Here is a 25,429-nt window from a genome sequence, read left to right on the forward strand (position 1 = left end):
ATAATTCAGTCCTTACTGTTATTTAATATAAAATGTCTGGCAGAAAATTTAAAAGTTGCAAGGCCCATGAACTGGCAAAAGAATAATTTTTTAAGTGACTAATAGTAAAAAGAAGAAATAGTAGATAGAAGAAACATACATGGTTGGACAATACAATTACACATGATATTAGTTAGATGATAAAGAAACTGAAGTATTATCTTAGTTCCTTTGGACTGCTATAACAAAAATACCATAGACTGATAGCTTATAAAGAGCAGAAATTTGTTACTCACACTTCCTGGTTGCTGGAAAATCTAAGATCAAGGTGCTGGCAGATTCAGTGTCTGGTGAGAATCTACTTCCTATTTCATAGATGGAACTTTCCAGCTGTCACCTCACAAGGCAGAAACAAGGGACTACAAGCACTGTGGAGTCTTATTTATAAGAGCACACTAACTCTGTTCATGAGGGCTCCACTCTCATGACTCAGTCTCCTCCCCCAGGCTCCACCTTCTAATACCATCACACTGGCATAAAATTTCAGCATTTCAAATTCATAAATTTTAGGGGAACACAAATATTCAGACTGTAACAAATGTCTATTGGAAATGGTGGATAACGTGCACAACAAAATATTGAGACTATATAAAAGAACCAAATGGAATTGTATAGATGAAAAAAATCAGTTATCAAAAATGAATTCATTTGTTGGATTTAACAACAGATTGACACAGCAGAATAATGAATCAATATACTTGAAGGCTGATTTATAGAATATATCCAAACTGAAATTAAAACAAAAACAGAAGGAAAGAGAGTATCTTATTTGTGGGGAACTTAAAGGAGAGGAGGGAGATAATAGGTTAGAAGAAATATGTAAAGATAAAATGGCCAGGGTCTTCCAAAATTAATTGAAAGATATCAACCCACAAATCCAGGAATCTCATCAAATGTCTCATCTTGGATATACAATTTTTTAAAAAACTTACTAGGCACATCATAGTAAATCTGCTGAACACTAAAGATAAACAGAAAGTCAAAAGCAGCAAGAGGAAAAAAAGGCACATTAATATAGCAACAAAAGGTCCTGCTCAACAGAAAACACTGGGAGGCTAGAGCAAAATACAATAACGTCTTTACAGTGCTGAAAGAAAATAAAATATGAACTTAGAATTTTATACCCAGTGGAAATATGCTCCCCAAATAAAGGTGAAATAAAGACATTTTTCTTTATTTTTTAATTGAAGTACAGTTGATTTTCAATATTATATTAGTTTCAGGTGTACAACATAGTGATTCAATATTTTTGTAGATTATATGCCATTTAAAATTATTATAAAATATTGGCTATGTTCCCTGTGGTGTGCAATATATCCTTGTTGCTTATTTTGTACATAATATTTTATGTCTCTTAATCCCCTACCCCTATCTTGCCCCTCCCCCGATTCCTCATCCCACTGTTAATCACTAGCTTGTTGTCTATATCTGTGAGTCTCTTTCTGTTTTGTTATATATATTTGTTTATTTTTCGGAGTCCACATATAAATGACAACATACCTTATTTTTCTTTCTCTGGGTGACTTATATCACTAAGCATAATACACTCCAGGCCCATCAATGTTGCTGCAAATGGAAAATTTTCATTCTTTTTTATGGATGAGTAATATCCCGTGTGTGTGTGTGTGTGTGTGTGTGTGTGTGTGTGTATTGTTGATGGACACTTAAGTTGCTTCTGTATCTTAGCTGTTGCAAATAATGCTGCTATGAACATTGGAGTGCATATATCTTTTCAAATTACTGTTTTTATTTTCTTGGATATATATCCAGGAGTGGAAATCCTGGCTTATATGATAGTTCTAATTTTAGTTTTTTGACAAGCCTACATATTATTTTCCATAATGACTTCACCAGTTTACATTTCACCAACAGCATACTAGAGTTCCCTATTCTTCGTATCCTCACCAACATTTTTTATTTGTGTTTTTTTTTTTTTTTTTTTCGGTACGCGGGCCTCTCACTCTTGTGGCCTCTCTTGTTGCGGAGCACAGGCTCCGGACGCACAGGCTCAGCAGCCATGGTTCACGGACCTAGCCGCTCCACGGCATGTGGGATCTTCCCGGACCGGGGCACGAACCCGTGTCCCCTGCATCAGCAGGCAGACTCTCAACCACTGCGCCACCAGGGAAGCCCCTGTGGTATTTTTGACAATAGCCACTCTGACTATTGGTATGAGGTGATATCTCATTGTGGTTTTGATTTGCATTTCCCTAATGATTAGAAATGTTGTGCATCTTTTCATCTGCCTGTTGGCCAACTGTATGTCCTCTTAGCAAAAATGTTTATTCAGGTCTTCTGCCCAATTTATAATTGGGATGTGTGTTTTTCTTTCTTCTTGTATTGGTCCCTTTATCATTACATTGCCTCCTTTGACTGGTGGTTGCCAGGGGCTGGGGGCATGAGAGGAATAGAGGCTGGTAAAAGAGTACAAACTTTCATCTATAAGATGAGTAAGATCTGATGACCTAATGTACAAAATGGTGAGTAGAGTTGAAAATACTGTATTGTATCATTGAAATGTGCTTCCTTATAGACTTTATTTAAAAGTCTAGTTTGTCTGACATGAGCATAGCTACCCTAGCTTTCTTTTTGTTTCCATTTGCGTGGAATACATTTTTTCCATCCTTTCACTTGCGGTATGTATGTATCTTTAGTTCTCAAATGAGTCTCTTATAGGCAGCATATGGATGCGTCTTTTTTTTTTTTAATCCAATCAGCCACCCTGTGTCTTTTGATTGGAGCTTTTAGTCCAATTGACATTTAAAGTGATTATTGATGGTTATGTTCTTATTGCCATTTTGTTACCTGTTTTCTGGTTGTTTTTATAGTTCTTCTCTGTTCTTTTCTTCATCTTTTAGTTTCTTCCCTTGTGGTTTGATGTTTTTCATTAGTGGTATGCTTATGCACCTTTTCTTTTGTTTTTATGTATCTATTGTAGGTTTTCTTTTTTCAAGACAAATGAAGTTTTAATGCAACATTTTTAAAAATCAAAATAATAGATGATGAACAAAATATTAAAATTTTCAGTAAAGATAGCATCAGCTCTGAGCCATATTGGAGCCTGCTGCAAGAGGAAAAATCAGTGATACTGATCCTAATATTGTAGGTTTTTGATTTCTGATTACCGTGGGGTTCATATATGTTAATCTGTAGGTATGTCTATTTGTTTTAAGCTAGTAATCATTGATGTTCAAACATATTCTAAAAGATCTACATTTCTTACTCCTCTCCTCCACATTTTTGATATCATATTTTACATATTCACATCTATCCCTTAACTGTTTATTGTATTTATAGTTGATTTTATAATTTTTGTTCTTTAATCTTCATGCTCATTTATTTAAGTGGTTGATCCACAGCCTTCACTATATATTTAGCTTTACTAGTGGGATTTTTCCTTTCCTGTAAATTCTTGTTGTAGCATTTTTTTTTCCACTTTAACATTTCTTGTAGGGCTGGTTTATTATTGATGAACTTTTTTTGTTATGTTTTGTTTTGCTTCTCTGAGAAATTCTTTTTCTCTTCTTCAATTTTGAATGATAACCTCGCTGGGTAGAATATCCTACATTGTAAGTTTTTCACTTTCAAAACTTTAAATATATCATGCCACTCCCTTCTGGCCTGCAAAGTTTCCATAGAAAAAAACAGCTGATAACTTCATGAGGATTCCCTTGTATGTGTATGTTTTTCTCTTGCTTCCAATAAAATTCTCCCTTCATCGTTAACTTTTGCCATTTTACTTATGATATGTCTTGGTGTGGGTCTGTTTGGGTTCATCTTGTTTGGGACTTTCTGTGATTCCTACACCTGGAGATTTGTTTCCTTCTTCAGCTTTAGGAAGATTTCAACCATAATTTCATCAAATACATTTTCTATACCATTCTCTCTCTTTTCTCTTTCTGGGACCTCCACAGTACAAATATTAGTACACTTGATGTTGTCTCAGAAGTCCCTTAAATGGTCCTAATTTTTTATTTTTTTTTAATTTTTGCTCTTCTGATTGGGTGATTTCCATTATTCTATCTTCCAGATCACTTAGGCATTCTTCTATATCACCTAGTCTGCTTTTTTCCCTTATAGTGAATGTGTTTTTCATTTCAGTTATTGTATTCTTCAGCTCTGACTATCTCTTTTTATATTTTCTAGTTCCTTGTTAAAATTCTTACTGTATTCATCTATTCTTTGCCCAGTTCAGTGAGCAGTCTTATTACTAATGCTTCGAATTTTTTACGTTGTAAATTATTTATCTCTGTTTCATTAGGAGTTTTTTCAGGATTTTTTTCTTGTTCTTTCTTTTGAAACCAATTCCTCTGTCCTCTCAGTTTGTTTAACTTTATGAAATTAGGTGATATAGTTACCTGTTCCAGTTTTTATTGGCATGTCTTTGTGTGAGAACATTTCTATGCAGTCTATGTATGTCCAGTGACTTTGGTGGGAGAGCTGGATCTGAAGTGAGCATGGGTTGTATATTCCCCTAGGGTGTGCTGGCAGCGGCCACCTTGGTGGAAGGTGGGGCTGGAGATGGAGGGGCTAGAGCCAGCACCAGGTGTGATCAGGGGCTTCCCTATGCTCAATGACCATCAACACCTATCATGGCCAGGATCAAGGCCTCAGGTGCTAGATCAGACACCCTGAGGTTCAGGGCTAGCTGGTTTCATTCCCTCTAAGTGTGCACTTTCCTGTCTAGCAAGGGCACTTCTGCCCTAGTGGAGAACAGTGCTAGAGCAAGTAGAACTGGAGTGGGTACCCAGGGCAAGCCAGGGTGCATGCTGAAATAGTCCCAGCAAGCCAGTCAGAACCCCAGGCTGTTTCCAATCCAGTGCCTCTGTGTGCTCATTCACAACAACTACCCTCGCTTTGTTCAGAGTCAGGGCCAGTTCCAAGCTGGTTCTACTTCCTCTGGGTAGACACCCTCTAGCAATGGCAACTTTGCCCCATTGGAGAGCAGCACCAGAGCAAGAGGGGCTGGAGCAGGTGCCTAGTGCAGGCCAGGTCACATGATAGTATGATCCCAGCAGGCCAGTCAGAGCCCCAGGCCACTCCCAGTTGCCACCTCTGCATGCATGCTGGCAATGGCCACCCTTGCCCTATTCAGATGCAGGGCCAGATTCTAGCTGGCTCTGTCCCCCCTCATGTGTAGACTCTCCTTAGCAACACTCTCCACCAGCCTTTGCCCTAGTGGAGAGTTGTGCTGGAGCAAAAGTGGCTGGAGCACGCACCCAGTGCAAGCTGGGGTGAGTGCTGCAGAAGTTTCAGGAAAACAGCCAGAGTCCCAGGTTTTCAATCTGTTTCCTCCACCTTGTTCCTGGTAGTAAGCAAGCCTGTGTGCTCTTCATGAGCAGAGTCTCGATTTCTTACAGCCCTCTGGTAAGTCCCCATTGGTTTTCAAGCCAGCTAAGAGGACTCATCTTCCCAGTGTCAGACCCCAGGGCTGGGGTGCCCAATATGTGGCTCGAACCTCTCATTCCCCAGGAAGAATCCCTGAGCCTATGATATCCCCAGTCCTGACCTGATCACTTCTCCTCCCTTCCTACTCAAGTCTGTATGGATCTTTCTTTATAGCCTTGGTCATAGAAGAAACTTTCAGCCAGCCTCCAATTTGTTTTCAGCGAGATGTAGATGTCTTTTTTATGTGTTCATGGGGGGAGGTGAGCACTAAGTCCTCCTACTCTGCCATCTTCTTCTCCCTCCAAGACATTTTTTGAAATGACAAAGATAAAAGAATTTGTCTCCAAAAGACCTGCACTACTATGAGTTCTTCAACCTGAAGGGAAATGATAGTAAATGGAATCCTGGGTACTTTCTCTTAAGAAAGGAATGAAGATAAGTAGAAAGGGTAAATATACAGCAAAATATTTTATATATATATATTTATATATATATAATATATGCATGTAAAGATATATATTTAAATTTAAGAGACTATGAACTATTACAAATGAAAAATAATTTATTTGATGGACTGTGGGGTTTATATGTAGCAAAGGAAGGGATATACAATTATAAAATCTTTATACTGTTGTGAAATGGTATAATATTATTTTAAGAGAAGTTTAAAACTACATCACTAGAGAAACACTAATAATATGACACAAAATGGTGTGACTAAAAAGTTAATGCAGGAGATAAATTTGAAAACTAAGAAAATAAGCAGAAGAAGAAGTTCTTCTTCACACAGAAGAAGCCAGGACAGGAAACACAGGGGCCAAAGAAATGAGGGATAAATACACCAAAAACCCACAGCATGATAAAAGAATTAAACCCAACTCTAACAATAATTATATTTAATGTGCTGGACTAAACACAGGCCGTAAATTCTCATACTGGTTAAAAAGCAAGACCCAACACACTTTAAATATTAAAGCAGAGACCAGTTGAAAATAAACATACTGAGAAAAAAAGATACACCAACTTCCAGTTTCAGTTCCAACAGAGAGAAAGCTTAGAAACCGTCACTCTCATTCTTACAAGAAAAAGTTGGACAAACTGAAAATCAGTTACTTTTTGTGGACCCATTAGAGCACTGAGGTCCCAAGGCAAACCCATCTCAAAATCTGGAGAGTCAAGAGCATCTTGGGAGACACAGTCAAGATCTATTTACCCGGGCAGAGCCATAATACACTGGCTGGGAACATTTAAAGGATAGTTTTGACTAATTGCTAGACAATATGTGTGGAGGATTAAAATAGTAGAAAATAAATATCCAGGAGTCCATACTGATATAAATAACTAGAAAAATAGGAGAGAAGAGACAAATCTCCCATGCAGGAATTTCCAAATAATTTATGTAGATATTCTGCCATGGGAGGAGGAGAGTAACTCCCCACTGTAGGTACAGGCTGCACATAGTGACTTCTTCCCAAAGAGACCAGATAGGAAGGTGGAGAGGGGAGAAAATGAGGAACTTTATAGTGGAGAAACCTGACAAATATCACATCAGCCAGGTGATGAAGATCAACATTAATAGTGATAAACTGTGTTGATAGTGTGTACTTTCAATATAATGTAATAAAAATGGCACATTTCTTCTGTAATCTTTCTGCCAAAAACCCATAACCACAGCCTAATCATGAGAAAAACTTCAGACAAATCCCAGCTGAGGGACAGTCTACAAAATGACTGACCAGTAATCCTCAAAACCATCAAGACCATTAAGAAAAGTCTGAGAAACTGTCACAACCAAGAGGAGCCTGAGGAGATATGTCTATTAAATGTAATGTGGTTTCCTAGCTGTAATCCTGGAACAGAAAAGGGATATAAAGGAAAAGTTAAAGAAAATTGAAGAAAGCATAGACTTTAGTTAATAATAATGTACCAACATGAATTCATTTATTATGATAAATGGACCATACTAATAAAAGATGATAGGAAAAACTGGGTGAGGGTTACATGGTAACTCTCTATACTGTCCTTTCAATTTGCCTATAAATCTAACTCTGTTCTACAATAAAAATCTTATTTAAACAAAACAAACAACAACAAAAAGAAACACAAGGAGACAGTAGATTCCAGAATGTCCTGATCAAGTGGAAGGGGACATGGCTATTTGGAGAGAGAAGACTGAATTCACAGGGCAAAGAATAAGGAAGGTGGCTGTGGTGAGGCCAATTAGAAACATTTTTCCTTCATTTTCCCCAAACTAAAGATGATATAAGAACTACTTTTAGTTTTACACTAGAGTTTTTAATCAAGAGTGAGGCAGGGAGAAGAATGGTTAACGTTTACATTGTACTATATGAAAGCTTGTCCAATCAAACTGAAACACAATTTCTACACGTCTGATGTCTAATCTTCATAAAATCGGTGCCCTCGGTGGTATCTAGGAAGCCAGCTGAGGTGTGTGTGGAATGGCGGGCAACCTGCACTGGATAGACATAATGGGTGGAGAGGGTGCTGTTGCAGAGTAGGGAGGTACATGGTGGGAAGAATCGTAAACCCAAGAGCTCAGCCTTAGGAGGAGAAAATCTTAACCTTTTGACAAATGGAGGAAACAACTTTTTTTCTTAAACAGAACACCTTCTCTTTTCAAATAGGCCAGGGGACCTATTTCTTATAGCCTTAATGAGAGTGTATAAGAAGCCCAAATCAAATTCCATTGCAACAATAAGCCACAACCCAACTCTATGGAAAGCAAAATCACTTCCAGTATTCCAGTATAATAAAATAGAGTTTAAAAAAAAGAAGATATACCTTGCAAATCCTAAACTCAATGAAAAATGACATGAGATAATTCCACCCCCAAAAAAACCCTTCAAAATAAAGAATTTACTAAAAATAATGTACAGTATTTCCTAATGATAGGAGGATCAAGTCACCAATAAGACATTAAAATTCTAAATCGTGTGCCCCTAGTAATTTAGAAGGTTATATTTTTGAGAAAATATAACACAGAACTTTGGATTATAAATTGCAAAAATTTACAAAACTAAAGGAAGAAATAGACAAATTCACAATCATAGATGCTGCTATTGATATCCCTCTTCCAGTATTTGGTAGAATATGAGATTTTTTTTTAAAAATAGTAAAGACAAAGAGGATTTGAGCAACACTATCGACCAGCTTATCATAATATACATTTAAAAAACATGACATCCAGTAAGTACAAAATATGACTTCTTTTCAAGTGCAAGTAGAACTTTCAGCAAGGCACACATAAAGCTGGTCCATAAAGCAAGTCTCATTAAATATCAAAGGACTGAAATAAACTGAGTATGTTACCTGACTATAATGAATTTAATTAGAAATCAATAGAATTATGTAATTTAAATAAACCTCCAAATATGTGAAAGAGAGAGAGAGAGAGAAGAGAGAAAAGAGAAGAGAGAAAGGAGAGATGGAGAGGGGATGGATCACAAGGCCATTTAGAAAGCATTTCAAAATGTATGATAATAAAATAATATTATCAAAATATATTGTAACAAGTTAAAACAGTGCTTAGAGGGAAATATATGGATTTAGATACTTACATTTTTATTTTCTTCTTTTATCATCTCTATACTAAAGGGAGGAAAAGATATTCATAAATATAGCCATATGTGTGAGTTTCTCTAAAGAATATACCTGGGTCATAGATTATGTTAATTTTCATCTTTACTTGAAGTTGCCAAAAATGTTCTGTATTTCTTTACTACTGTTCAGAGTGTATGAAGATCCCAAACACCTATTTCTGACCAAGAGTGCTCTCAGCAGTTTATTTCCATTATAATGGATGTGAAATAATTATTTTATTGTGTTATTAATTTGCAATTTAATGATTACTAATATATTTGGTATTTCCATGTTTTATTGGCCATTCTGATTTTCTTTTCTGTGAATGCTTCGTGCATACCTCTTGCCATTTTTTTCTATTGGTTCCTATGTCTTTTTTTATTAATTTGTTGGAGTTCATTTATTTTCCAAACATTGCCTGATTATATACCTTGAAAATAATTTATTCTAGTGTGAAACTTGTCTTTCCCCAATATTTATGGTATTTTTTAAAAACATAAACATTTAAGTTCAATAAATATTCCTTATTTGGGGGCATTTTTGGTTTCTTTTCTAAGAAATCTATTTCTGAACTAAGACTTTATACTTTCTTCTCAAAATTTTAAACAAATTTTTGACATTTGTTTTACTCTACTAGACATTTTATCTTTCTGTTTGAGGAAGGGGTCTAAATTTGTGTTCTTCTTATATGAATAACCAGTTTTGTACTACCACTTATTAACTAGTCCATCCTTTTTTATTCATCTGCAATGCACCTCTGTAATATATTATTTCAATATATGTGGAAACTTCATTCTATTGCATTGATCGATTTATCAACCCCAGTCTCTATCAGTACACACTACAGTAATTACTAAGGCTAAAAATGAATTTGATATCTAGTAGGAAATATCGTTTACACATTTTTTTTTCTTCAAAATTGTCTTTTTTGGGGCTTCCCTGGTGGCACAGTGGTTGAGAGTCCGCCTGCCGATGCAGGGGACACGGATTCGTGCCCCGGTCCAGGAAGATCCCACATGCCTCAGAGCGGCTGGGCCCGTGAGCCATGGCCACTGAGCCTGCGCATCCGGAGCCTGTGCTCTGCAACAGGAGAGGCCACAACAGTGAGAAGCCCACGTAACGCAAAAAATAATAATAATAATAATTGTCTTATTTGGTTATTGTTTCCCAGAGAAATTTTAGGATCATTTTGGAAGATTCCAAAGAACAGTTTCAGTTTTGACTGGTTATGAAATTTATGGATTAATTTCGGGAAGAATGTGTATTTTTGTGATATTTGTGCAAATTGGCCTTTGCATTGTATATCATTTTTTTAAACATCTTTATTGGAGTATTATTGCTTTACAATGGTGTGTTTTTCTGCTTTATAACAAAGTGAATCAGTGATACATATACATATTTTCCCATATCTCTTCCCTCTTGCGTCTCCCTCCCTCCCCATATATCATTTTTGATATTCATGTCTCCTTATCTATTTTTTATTGAACTATAATTTACATATAATATTATATTAGTTTTAGGTCTATGAAATAATGTTGCAGTATTTTTATACATTATGAAATGACCACCACAGTAAGTCTAGTTACCATCTGTCACCATACGAGTTATTATAATATTATTACCTATATTCCCTGTGCTGTACATTACATCCCTGTGACTTATTTACCTTATAGCTGAAAGTTTATACCTCTTACTCCTCTTCGCCAACTTCGTCCATTCCCCTACGAATTTGTTCTCTGTAACTATGAGTCAGTTTCTGTTTTGTTTTGGTGGTTCATTTATTTATTTTTTTAGATTCCACATTTCAGCAAAATCATACAGTATTTGACATTCTCTGATTTATTTCACTTAGCACAATATCTCTAGATTCACCAATGTTTTCACAAATAACAAAATTTCATTCCTTTTTATGGCTGAGTAATATTCCATTGTATATGTATACTATATCTTCTTTATACATCCCTCTTATCAATGAACACTTAGGTTGCTTCTTTTCTTAACTATGGTAAATAGTGCTGCATTGAGCATAGCGGCGCATATATTTTTTCAAATTGTGTTTTTATTTTTTTCAGATAAATATCCAGAAGTGGAATTGCCAGGTCATATGGTAGTTCTAGTTCTGGTTTTTCAAGGACGTTCCATACTGTTTTCCATAGTGATTCCACAAATTTACATTCCCACCGACAGTGCACAAGGGATCCCTTTTCTCCACATCCTTGCCAGCACTTGTTGTTTCTTATTTTTTAGTAATAGCTCTTCTGACATGTGTGAGATGATATCTCATTGTGGTTTTGATTTGCATTTCCCTGGTGATTAGTGATGTTGAGAATCTTTTCATGTGCCTGTTGGCCAACTGTATGTCTTCTTTGGAAAAATTTCTATTCAGGTCTTCTGCCCAATTTTAATCAGGTTATTTGTTTTTTTGATATTGAGTAGTATAAGTCTTTTATATATTTTGGATATCAGCCCTTTATTGGATATATCATATGCAAATATCTTTTCCCATTCAGTAAGTTGCTTTTTGCTTTTTTGATCGTTTCCTGCATGGTGAAAAAGCTTTTTAGTTTGATGTAGTCCCATTTGTTTATTTTTGCTTTTGCTGCCCTTGCCTGAGGAGACATATTCAAAAAAATATTTCTAAGATTTATGTCAAAGAGCTTGCTGCCTATGTTTGCTTCTAGGAATTGTTTGATTTCAGGTCTTACACTTAACTATTTAATCCATTTTCGGTTTATTTTTGTATATGCTGTAAGAAAATGGTCCAGTTTCAACCTTTTGCTTGTTGTTCACTTTTCCCAACACAATTTATTGAAGAGGCTTCCTTTCCCCATTGTATAGTCTTGCCTTTTCTATCTTTGACATAGATTAATTGATTAATCTATAGATTAATTGATAGATTAATTGATCATATAAGCCTGGGCTTATTTCTGGATTCTCTGTTCTGTTCCATTGCTCTATGTGTCTGTTTTTGTACCAGTACCATACTGTTTTGATTACTGTAGCTTTGTAGTATAGTTTGAAATCAGGGCGTGTGATACCTCCAGTTTTGTTCTTCTTTCTCAAGTTTACTTTGGTATTCAGGGTCTTTGTGTTTCCATACAAATTTTAGGACTGTTTGTTCTAGTCCTGTGAAAAATGCCATTGGTATTCTGATAGGATTTGCATTGAAGTGGTAGATTGTTTGGGGTGGTATAGACATTTTAACAATCTTGATACTTTCAGTCCATGAGCATGGTATATCTTTCCATTTGCTTGTGTTGTTTTCAATTACTTTCATCAATGTCTTATAGTTTTTAGAGTACAGGTCTTTCACCTCCTTGGTTAAACTTATTGCTAGGTACTTTATTCTTCATGATGTAATTGTAAATGAGATAGTTTTCTCCATTTCTCTTTCTCACAGTTTGTTGTTCATTTATGGAAATGCAACAGATTACTGTATATTAATTTTGTATCCTGCACATTTACTGAATTCATTTATTAGTTCTAATAGTGTTTTGGTTGTGTCTTTGGAATTTTCTATGTATAGTATCATGCTATTTGCCAACAGTGACAGTTTTACATCTTCCTTTCCAATTAGGATGCCTTTTATTTCTTTTACTTGCCTGATTGCTCTGGTCAGGACTTCCAATACTATGTTGAGTAGAAGTAGCAAGAGGAGGTATCCTTGTCTTATTCTTGATCTTAGAATAAATGCTTTCAGTTTTTCAGTATTCAGTATGATGTCAGCTATAGGTTTGTCATATATGGCTTTTACTATTTTGAGGTTATGTTCCTTTATATCCATTTTGTTTAGAGTTTTATCAAAAATTGATGTTGAATTTTGTCAAAAGATTTTTCTGCATCTATTAAGGTGATCATATGATTTTTATCCTTTGTTTTGTTAATGTAGTGTATCACATTGATTGATTTGCAGATGTTAAACCATCCTTGCATCCCTGGAATGAATCCTACTTGATAATGGCTTGTCGTCTTTTTAATGTATTGTTGAATTCAACTTGCTCATATTTCATTGAAGATTTTTACATCTATATTCATTAGGGATGTTAGCCTGTAATTTTCATGTGTGTGTGAGTGTGTCTGTGTGTTTGTGTGATTTTCTTGTTAGGGTAATTCTGGCCTTATAAATTGAGTTTGAAAGTGGTCCTTTCTCTTCAAATTTTTCAAATAATTTATGAAGGCTTGGTATTAAATCTTTGTTAAATGTTTGGAAGAATTCGCCTATGAAGCCATCTGGACCTGGAATTTGTTGGGAATTTTTAAAATTTTGTTTCAATTTCCTTATTAGTAAATTATCATTCAGATTTTCTGTTTCTTCCTGATTCAGTCATGGAAGATTTTATGTTTCTAGGAATTTATCAATTTCTTCTAGGTTGTCTAATTTATTGGCATATAATTGTCCATAGTATTCTCTTATGAGTCTCTGCATTCCTGTGGTATCGTTTGTAATTTCTCCCCTTTCATTTTGTGACTTTATTTATTTATGCTTTCTCTCGTTTTTCCTTAATGAGTCTGGCTAAAGGTTTGTGGATTTTGTTTATCTTTTCAAAGAACTAGCTCTTGGTTTCATTGATCTTCTTTCTTTTTTATTTTATTTTTTTTTTAAGTTTCAACTTCATTTATTTCCACTCTGATCATTAATATTTCCTTCCTTTGGGCTTTGTTTGTTCTTTTTTTCCTTGTTCCCTTAAATTTAAAGTTAGGTTGTTTATTTGAGATTTTTCTTGTTTCCAGAGGTAGGCTTATGTTGCCATAAATTTCCCCCTTAGAACTGCTTTTGTTGTGTTCCACAGTTTGGGAACATTGTGTTTCTCTTTTCATTTGTCTCCAGTATTTTTTATTTTCCTTTTTGATTTCTTCAGTGAACGATTAGTTGTTTTGTAGCATATTGTTTAGCCTCAACATGTTTGTGTTTTCTCCAGTTTTCTTCTTGTAATTGATTTCTAGTTTCATACTGTTGTGGTCATGAAAGAAGCTTGATATGATTTCAGTCTTCTTATGTTTATTGAGGCTTGTTTTGTGGCCAAACAAGTGATCTATCTGATTGAAGGTTCCATGTGCACCTGAAAAGAATGTGCATCCTGCTACTTTGGGATGAAATTTCCTTAAAGAAAACTCTTAAATCAATTAGGTATAACATGTCATTTAAGACCAGTGTTTCTTTATTGATTTTCTGCCTAGATGATCTATCCTTTGATGTAAGTGAGGTATTAAAGTTCACTATTATTATTGTATTGATGTCTATTTCTTTATTTCTATTAATATTTGCTTTATATATTTAGATGGTCCTATATTGGGTGCATAAATGTTTATAAATATTGTATCCTCTGGTTGGATTGACATCTTTGTCATAACGTAATGTTCTTTGTTTTTTGTTAGAGTCTTTTATAGTCTATTTTGTCTGATATAAGTATTGCTACCTCAGCTTTCTTTTTATATCCATTTGCATGATATGTATACTTTTTATTCCTTCACTTTCCTTCACAATCCTTCAGTCTGTGAGTGTCTTTAGGTTTGAAATGAGTCTCTTAAAGGCAGCATATAGGGTTTTTTTTTTAATCCATTTAGCCACCTTTATCTTTCAATTGGATAGTTTAGTCCATTTACATTTAAAGTAATTATTGATAGGTACGCACTTACTGCCATTTCCTTAATTGTTTTCTGGTTGTTTTTGTAGTGCTCCTGTTTCTTTTTCCCTTGCTCTCTTCCCTTGTGGTTTGATTGTTTTCTTCAGTGTTATGTTTATATATCTTTTCTCTTTTTCTTTTGTGCATTTACTATGTTTTTTCTTTGTGGTTACCATGAGGTTCACATGTAACATCCTATGTATATAACAATCTCTTTTAAGTCTATAGTGACTTAATTTTGAACACTAATTATTGTATTTTTAATTAATTTTATTGTTTTTGTCTTTTACCCTTAGTACTGGCTTTATAAGTGATTTATTCACTCCATTGTTATTTCCCTTTTCTGGTGAGATTTTTACTTTAGTATGTTTTCTTATTCTTAATTAGTACCTTCTTTTAGCTTAGAGAATCCCCTATAACTTTTCTTGTAAGGCCATATTAGTGGTGATGAACTCCTTTAGCTTTTGCTTGTCTGTAAAACTCTTAATCTCTCCTTTAATTCTGAATGATAACCTTGTGGGTAGAGTATTCTTAGTTGGTAGCCTTTTCCTTTTAGCATTTTGAATATGTCACGTCACTCCCTTATAGCCTGTAAACTTTCTGCTGAAAAATCTGCTGATAGCCTTATGGGGTTTCTCTTATATATAATAAGTTGCTTTTATCTTGCTGTTTTTAAAATTCTCTCCTTATCTTTAATTTTTACCACTTTAGTTATAATGTGCCTTGGTGTGTTTCTATTTAGGTTCATCTTATTTGGAACTCTTTGGGCTTCCTGGACCTGGTTGTCTTTTTACCTCCTAAGATTAGGAAAGTTTTCAACTATTATTTCTTTAAATAATTTTTGTAAACGTTTTCTCTCTATTCTCCTTCCAGGACCCCTATAATGCAAATGTAATCTGCATGATGTTTTCCCAGAGGTCCCTTAAGGTATCCTTACTTCTTTTAATTCTTTCATTTCACTGCTCTGTCTGGGCGTTTTCCATTGCTTTGTCTTCCAGCTCACTGATTTGTTCTTCTGTTTTGTCCATTCTGCTGTAAAAACCCTCTAGTGTATTTTGCATTTCAGTTATAACTTCTGTTTCAGACTTTTTTACATTTTCTATCTCTTTGTTGAAGTTCTTACTGTGTTCAACCATTCTTCTTCTGAGATTGGTGAGCATATTTACAATCTTTATTTTGAATTCTTTATCAGGCAGGTTGCTTTTCTCCATTTCATTAAGGTCTTTTTCTGGGAATTTCCCTTGTTCTTTGATTTAGAGCATATTCCTCTGTCTCCTCATTTGCCAGTCTCTCTGTGATTGCCTATATGTGTTAGGTGAAACATCTGTCTCCTCCAGTCCTGAGGGAGTGGTCTTGTTTAGGAGCTCTTCTATGTGGCCCAGAAATGTAATCTCTGGCCACTAGAGGCAGGCACTCAATGGATCTTCCTTTTGTGGGCTGCATGTGCCCACCAGCTGTGATAGGGCTGTGGCTGCAAGGAGGGAGCTTACCCACCTGGGTTGCACAGAAAGGGGGAAGTTGCTTGCCCATTCTAGTTGTGGCTTGGTCTCTGCATGTGGTGGGTTGGACTCAGGGTGCTCACCTGTTTTGCTTGCAGACCAGTCTTTGTGCAGGGTGGATGTGAATTCATGGGGACTTCAAGTATGAGGCAGCTTTTCTCATGAGGTTATATATTTTGTCTGTTATATATTTACAAAGGAATTCTCCCACACGTAATATTGACATTAAGTTTAATTTCATCCCATTATCCCCTTCAAATTTATTTAGTAATTACTCTCTTCATTTGTTATTTATTTGTAGACCATTATTATCTTTTACTTTGTTGTTTTTTAGAACCTGAAAAAATTGTTAACACCTTTAATCTTGCTTTATGTATCCCTCCTTCCATCCTCTTTTTCATAATCTTATCCACTGCTTTTCTATGAAGTTCTTATACATATACATAGCTCTTAGATTATGAGGTGCCAAGATTGACCATGGCAACCCAGCATCATTCTCAATAGCTATTCTAAGAGGGCCTGTCTCATCCCAGCTCTGTGATGTGGGTTCCTTTACATTCTCTTCTAAGTAATAATAGAATGGATTCTCTTTCCCTGTCTTTCTATGTTATTTTAAATCATTTACTAAATAGGTCTAATGCTACATAGCATTTTTCATTCCTTTTTGTTCAGCTATACTTACTGATATTTATAAGTCAGTGATAAAAATATTTTTATTCTCTCTTCTCATGTCTCCTCACACACTGAGGAAGCCCTATGTATTTAGTGTAGTTCACTTACTATAAATGTATTTGTCAGTGTTATATGGTCTTCTGTGATATGCCAACCAACTAACAATTCTTATTTTGTTGAGTAAGTTTTACTTCAAGACACCTACCAGACTATGAACAAATAATCTTTCTATAAGATCATAAACGTTAGAAAGAATAATCTTTACTAAAATTTATACTCTGAATTTATGTATTCTTGAATAATTTTATAACATAATGAAATGGTCAGTTTCAGTTTGTATCTCCAGGGTCTTATTCAAACATTTTAAAGACTGAAATAAACAGCAACTAACTTGAGAAAAGTTTGGATAATTAAATCTTAAATGTATCACATGTTGGAATTAATTTAAATCATATTTTTTCTTTTTAAATAATATTCCAACTGAAAAAAGTCTCCTTCATTATAAATATCATAAAATACTATATGAGAATTTGTGAGCCTCTGTTAGGTTTATCATACCCTAAAATAATCTGTAAGATATTCCTTTTGAATTCTGGAACATTTAAACACCAAATAAAACTAAAACAGTGATGGTTGGCTTGCAATAACTAAGTGTATTATAATTGATTTTTCTACTTAATATCTAAATCAGGCCACTTAGATTATTTTTATCTCTAATGTAAACACTTTTTAACTTATTATCATGTGATTCTTGCTTATCTTAGAGGTACTCTCTCTGCCTTTTTGTGAAATTTCTTTATTATTCAGTTTCTTAATTTGTGATTTTCCCTTCCTGATACCTAAGAAATATTTTCAAGGAATCCACAAAAACATTATAGTCAATTTTAATAAATTGTCGAGTGGGTTCAAATTATTTCATGTAAAATCATGTTAAGAAGAAATGACTTCTGTGAAGAATTATGGTGGCTGGGTTTGGGTAGAAGGGCACATCTGAAGTTTATAATGGAAGAAGTAAAATGTACAATCTCTCTGTTACTCCTTACCTCCCAAGCTCAATGGCAAAGGGCACTATCACCAACACGTAAAGTAAATTTGGAGAGCAAGATGAAGGGACCAAACCAGCAATGTGTCTTTTCCTGTACCTATTATTTGCTGTCTCTGACATGATTCCATGTTCTCCCAGACACAGACTTCCTAGTTCCTCAACCCCAGTGTGACAGGCACATTTGTCATCAGTGACCTTATTAAACATCAGTCTAGGTCAGAGATTTTTCCTCTTAAGGAACTATAAATTCTACAGGAACACCAGATGGATATTTTTCTTTTCTACTAGAGAATGAGGAGGTGTTTTTCACTAGGGATCACAACAGAATTAATAGAAAACTATTTTTCTTTTCTTTTGAAATCAACATGAAATTAAAACCTTATAACTTAATATGATTAATTGGTCATTTTATTAGCTAATATTATAAGTTAATTGGCTAATAGAAACGTTAACATTATTAATTGGTAAATAACATTTTTTGTAGTCAGCTTGGAATTCTTTTCATAGTCCACCACACTAGCTCTGTGTCTAAATTCCTCCTTCTAAAGATGGAAAAGTTATACTTTCTACCCTAAGGTTCTTTTGAAAATTAAATGAGACAGTGTTTTTAAAGAGCTTAATATAGTGTCTACAGCATCATAATCTTTCAATACATGTTAACTCATTATTTTTGTTATTATTATTTCAGGGTTTTTTTATATAATAACCCAAGGGTATTTTAGGATTACACTATGATATGTTAGCTATTTGTTTCCATACAGAGTATATTATTTCATATATAATAGTAGTAAATATAAACCAACTACAGGTAAAAATCAGTTACAAATAGGAAAACAAAGTAGTCATATTTCACAATTATTAATGCAGTACTAAAATAGATGACAAAATAGAGCCCAACATATTTTCTTCATAAACATCCAGGATTCCTGGGTCAAAAGGATTCAAAATAACATTTATAGGCTATTTGGGTAGCTAACTCTAAAATCAAAACAGTATGAAGTATCCACAATTCTCATTTCAAGCACACTTCAAGCAAGGTAGATATTGAATGAAACTAAAAGATTTATCAAATGTTCTAAAATGGATTACACATAATAACCAAGAAAGATGCTAGAAAGTGTCACTGTTAGGTTGTGTCCCTACACTGAAATTCTCCAAACAATGCCTAATCATCACTTGCTAGTTAAAGATTAGTCACCTTGGATGAAAAACATTTGTTAAACTCTGATAGTTACAACTTTCTTATGGAATTATCCTTTATCAGTGAAATATTTTGGAACATTATTGCAATGTTCAAGGTAAGAAGAAGAAATTGCTCAGACTATGGTTTTTAGACAGACTAAGTCTCTAAAAGGAAGGGAAGAATATCTCAATTTATCACTTTTTAAAGGAACTATAATTTGTTTGAGGTCTGGATAAAAAAGAAGACATTCAGGTTAATAGCAACATTATCCCACGATCATAAAGAGGGACCTGCCATTTATTATGTTAATGTGTACCAACTGATGAAGGAATTGGATATAATATTCCTCCTGGATATATACTCCAGACAAGTATAACAATAGGAAATTTGATCATGACATATCTGCAGGGAGAGCAACATGTTAGCATAGGTAAAGGGGTAATACGAGAGGTAATTTGATTTCATGAACTCCAAATGACTTTGGAGACTACACATGAAATTCTGTGAGTGGTCACAGCGAGGTTGGAAAAGCCAAAGATCAAACTCCATACCTTCTGGCTGCCAGTGTTTCTTTGTCTTTTCCTTATGCCATCAAAAGATACATTCAGTCTCAGAAAGAAATTTCTCATTGAAGTGAAACTTAATATAATAAATAATGTAACACCACTGTTTGTAAGCTCATGTTTGTCAACTTAATTTGTCATTCTTCTATATGTAGAAAAGAGATACTCATTATCTCCCTGTTCTTTACTGAACAAATTAGAATTTCTATGAATTCTGCAAGTTGGTAAGAACAAATAATATGAAGCATAGAGATACTCCTTTAAAAAAAACTAATTAAAAGGTTAAGTGAATGATAACTGGACAATTAAATGTAAAGGCAGACAAAGATGAGCCTTTTCAAAACTCTAATCATAGAAGCACGTACTTCAGTTATTTGAGAAAGATATTCATGCTAAAAGAAATAATGCATAAAATATTATATTATGCAATCAAAATAGTCAGCAATCTCCATCTTTCTCCAGGACCAAATCTAAATTCCTTATAATGGTCTAAATTTACCTACTTCTTACAATTTCTCTAATGAAACAGCTTATTCAAAGAAAACTATTTAATGCATTATCCCAGAAAATATTCTTGAGTGTGTCCTAATTTTAGTATTTGCTCATACTTGATGTCTTTTCTCCATGCTCAGCTAAAATCTGCATTTTCTTCACAATACAGGTCAAGACTCATTTCACCTTTAAAATTTCTCTTATCATCTCTTCCCATGGAATTCTATCCCTCTTTTAATTTTCCCCAGTGTTTATTAAGATATATATCATTAGCCTGGAACCATCCCTAGGATGAGGACCTTGGAGAGCTTGTCTGTGGAGTCTTGACATTTAGTACTGTACTTTGTATAATAGTTGTATAGTAATTATTTTCTAGGTAAGGATGCTGTTGATGAAATGAAATGTAATACAGTTTTATATTGAGATATACTACTTGCAGAACATTCTACAAGAAATTTTTACTTGACAAACCTAGAGAGTCCTAATGTCAACTATATATGGGTAATCTTTCTATCACTCTAAATTCTATTATAATAAGAGGGGTATGATTCTTTAGAAGATTGAGAGAGATAATTTTAGAAAATAAATTAAAGTTAGTGTATCTACTTATAAAGCATCTAATTAGAGGTTATTATGTATTAGGTACTAGTTGGGCAAAAAATCAATGACTGCAGAATATTCAACTATCATTCTATTTTTCTTCAAATAGAAGAAAACTTTTGTCCTATTCCATGTTAATAATTCTACAAATAGAAAATAAACAGATTTTAAAAAGGCATTAACTTTCTGACAATAATTTAGGCTATGTTCTTTAGTGGCTGTATCTAGCTTTAGCTCTAAAGGATTTTTTTTTTTTTTTTTTTTTTTTGCGGTACGCAGGCGTCTCACTGTTGTGGCCTCTCCCGTTGCGGAGCACAGGCTCCGGACGCGCAGGCTCAGCGGCCATGGCTCACGGACCCAGCCGCTCCGCGGCACGTGGGATCCTCCCGGACCGGGGCACGAACCCGTGTCCCCTGCATTGGCAGGCAGACTCTCAACCGCTGTGCCACCAGGGAAGCCCCTCTCATTAAACTTTTTTAATGGGTCTCAAATTCTGTGACAGATTTTTGGTCAAGTTGTTTCCATTAAAAAGTACTGATTTTAAAAACTAATAACTTAAAACTGCCACACACAAAACAAATGGTCCACAACACATTCTCCTTTCCTTCTGAAGCTTTTACGATGCATTGTTATCATTAACCAGTCTTTTGCTATTAAACTTAAATGGCCAATTGAGACAAACAGTTCTGAGACCATTCTTCCACCACTGATTAAGACTGGGGTGGCAGGTATTGGGGCTAATATTCATTTAGCCTTCTGAGCTTTCTGGGCGGACTTGGACCTTGCCAGCTCCAGCTGCCTTCTGGTCCACTGCTTTGATGACACCCACAGCAACCGTCTGTCTCATGTCACGAACAGCAAAGCGGCCTACAGGAGGATAGTCAGAGAAGCTCTCAACACACATGGGTTTACCAGGAACCATATCAACGATGGCAGCATCAGCAGATTTTAAGAATTTGGGGCTATCTTCCAGCATTTTCCCAGAACGATGATCAATCTTCTCCTTCAGCTCAGCAAACTTGCAGGCAAAGTGAGCTGTGTGACAATCCAGCACAGGTGCATAGCCGGCACTGATTTGGCCTGGATGGTTCAAGATAATCACCTGAGCTGTGAAGCCAGCTGCTTCCATTGGTGGGTCATCTTTGCTGTCACCAGCCACATTGCCACGACAAACATCTTTGACAGACATGTTCTTGACATTGAAGCCCACATTGTCCCCAGGAAGGGCTTCACTCAAAGCTTCATGGTGCATTTCAACAGACTTCACTTCAGTTGTCACATTGACTGGAGCAAAGGTGACCACCATGCCAGGTTTGAGAACACCAGCCTCCACTCGACCCACAGGGACAGTGCCAATACCACCAATTTTGTAGACGTCCTGGAGGGGCAAACACAAGGGCTTGTCAGTTGGGCGAGTTGGTGGCAGGATGCAATACAGAGCTTCAAGCAGTGTGGTTCCACTGGCATTGCCATCTTTACAGGTGACTCTCCATCCCTTGAACCACGGCATGTTAGCACTTGGCTCTAGCATGTTGTCACCATTCCAGCCAGAAATTGGCACAAATGCTACTGTGTCGGGGTTGTAGCCAATTTTCTTAATGTAGGTGCTGACTTCCTTTACAATTTCCTCATATCTCTTCTGGCTGTAGGGTGGCTCGGTGGAATCCATTTTGTTAACTCCAACAATTAGCTGTTTCACACCCAGAGTGTAGGCCAGAAGGCCATGTTCACGGGTCTGCCCATTCTTGGAAATACCTGATTCAAATTCACCAACACCAGCAGCAACAATCAGGACAGCACAGTCAGCCTGGGATGTGCCTGTAATCATGTTTTTGATGAATTCTCTGTGTCCTGGGGCATCAATGATGGTCACATAGTACTTGCTGGTCTCGAATTTCCATAGGGAGATATCAATGGTGATACCACGCTCACATTCAGCTTTCAGTTTGTCCAAGACCCAGGCATACTTGAAGGAGCCCTTCCCCATCTCAGCAGCCTCCTTCTCGAACTTTTCAATGGTTCTCTTGTCAATCCCACCACATTTGTAGATCAGATGGCCAGTAGTGGTGGACTTCCCCGAATCTACGTGTCCAATGACAACGATGTTGATGTGGGTCTTCTGCCTTCCCATTTTTGCTTAGGTTTAGCAGTGGTTTTCACGACACCTGTGTCCTGGCAGCAAACCTGTTGCGAAAAAGCAAAAAGTTTTTTTCAGTGTTTAAATGGACACATTTTAAATGAAGTAAACTTTCTGATTATTCAGATTATAAATATAATAATAATATATTGTATATACAAAGCGTTTGTCGTTAGTATGAACTTGTAAAGTCACTGTAGCTAGGTTTAAGCAAAGGGGGATGGTTTACAATGATTGTAAGTAACTCATAAATCCCTTAAAAGGCAAGAAAATCAGGCTTAGAAAGCTATGCAGCCAGGAGTAAAACCAAGATTACCCTAGGATAGCCCATATCATACCCTCCAATGCAGGGCAGTGTTTGCTACATTTAGAATCTGCCACCAATTTCTTTCTTCAGAATACATAGATATGCGTGCATGTGTGTGTGCACACATGCATAGATATTTTTATATATCTATATATAATTATACATGTAGAGAGATTACCAAATTCGTGTAGGTCTCCTTGCACAGTGTGAATTTGGGTTGTTCTCAATACAGCCCTCGATCTTTTCATAAAGTACTGGGTTAAGAAAACACTCTAGATATTGTTTTATATATATATACAATCAGAGTGGATAAAAATGGGGAAGAAGCAAGTTTATTTGTGATTTGTTTACCTATTACAAGAATCACTTTTGGTATCTTTCGTCCCACCCTGCCCTGATGTATCTGGATTGCAGTTGGAAGGAGAGGGTCAGGCAGGTTTAGGTAAATAGAGCTAGTGTAGGTGTATGGGGTCTATTGAGTTCTCTTCTTTCCCTTTATTCTTCTAATTTAGACAAAAATCATTTTGCCATATGTAGAGGAATGTTGTCAAGGATTAAAAAGGAGAAAAACCTGAATTAAGGATATAATGTACTGGCAATCACAAAAATTGAACCTAAAAATAGTAAGGGATCCAACTAATGTCTTTAACGTTCATGAACCATGCCCCTGAGATTACACCCTGATTTCTGGTGTTAAAAATGCATTAACTAAATTCTAATTCAACAAAATGTTTTCCTCCAATTTAAATTTCATTCTGTACAGAAAAGCATTCTTGTCTTACACCCAAAAAGTGTTTATTTGCAGACATTCTCTTTTGCAGTTATGCAAGTGTTAGTAATTTAAGTGATGGTGTGCCTTTCTCCATTCTTATTCCTTTCTACTATTTCTTTGTCTCCAGTAATTTTTCTCCTTGTGATGTAACTCTCTCTTAAAAGAAGGACATAAGAGACTTTACTGTGATAGCAAATTGTTTTTCCATTCTTTTTGTTGTTTTATTGTTTGTTTTGCTTTTATTGTCAAAACCTGTTTGTATTTACTATGTGTTTTAAGATGATCGTAGCATTTTTCAGGTGAAGGTGATTAAACTGTATTGTAAACATCAAAAGAAAAAATCTACAGTTTAACAAATCCAACAGTGAATGATATAAAATATCTTTAGCTTTTCTGGTGACAATATTTATATACTGACAATATTCAATTTGGACAGCCTTCTGGTACATCAAAGAGTAAGTGTGGTCTCCATTATTTCAATTACTGCACAACATATTTGTTTAAAAATGTTTTTCAAAGAGTATAGTTTTAGAAAATGAAGATGATTATTTGGATAATGAAAAACATCTTAACAAAAGAAATTATAATGAAAGATGCACATCTGTAATTAACTTTTTGGCCTCAGTGTGATTTTCACTCTGTTAGGAAAAGCATAGAGACTATTTAGACTACAGATACAGATGAGGGAACAAACAACCTCTCTCCCAACTAAAATGCATTTTATTCATATGGATATTGATATACTTGAGGTAAAAAGATCTGGTAAAGTCTTCTTGGTCTATCTTGGCCAACAACACTATCTAGTAAATAACAAGATAAAACTGATCCTAGGATGTGTCTGACTCATGCTTCCACTGAAACATGATGGTTGTTACCCAATTGTGCTATTTTATTATAGTACCTCCCCTCCTCAAAAAAATGCAAAATACAGCAATCACAATATGCCCTTTTGTGATTCAGGCAGGGGGAAACTTGTTTCTTTATTAATGCTTGATTTGAATATTTTGTCTGAGAGCCTCCTGAGGGCTCTCTGAGTTACAAAGTAGTCTGGCAGACCTCTGAGGTATGAGGGTGTTCTCCCTGGGGTGCTATTTTTCCATCCTCCAAACTCTAATACAGGGCAACAGGGGCTAGCCATAACTGTAGAAAACCAGTCAACTAGCCCCAGCCAAATGCAGGTTAAGATGGTGCCAGAAGAATATAATATTTTTAGATGCACATAACGCTTTTCTCTACAATTTCAAGTGTCAAAAATATAGTATGTCTTATTTCTAAAGAAATGAAAAAATTGTATCTAAGTGATTCCATAAATGTCAAGCAATTGTAAACAGTGGCCACATTGCATGATAAATATAAATAATAGCCAAGGGTAACACCAAAGGATGAGCTATCAGAGACCACCTACAGACTAGGAGTGAGTCCTCCCAGTAGATAAGGATCTAAATTTTAAGTCTGGGCTTCCCTGGTGGCGCAGTGGTTGAGAGTCCGCCTGCCGATGCAGGGGACGC

At 35.4% G+C, this 25,429-nt stretch overlaps 1 pseudogene; it reads right to left on the reverse strand.

Moving 5' to 3' along the window:
- Positions 1-21,171: 21,171 nt before the first annotated feature.
- On the reverse strand, positions 21,172-22,866 carry LOC132516976 (elongation factor 1-alpha 1-like; annotated as a pseudogene).
- Between the last annotated feature and the right edge of the window lie 2,563 nt (positions 22,867-25,429).

The sequence above is a fragment of the Lagenorhynchus albirostris genome, chromosome 3 (genome assembly GCF_949774975.1).
Source record: "Lagenorhynchus albirostris chromosome 3, mLagAlb1.1, whole genome shotgun sequence".
NCBI classification, from domain to species: Eukaryota; Metazoa; Chordata; class Mammalia; order Artiodactyla; family Delphinidae; genus Lagenorhynchus; species Lagenorhynchus albirostris.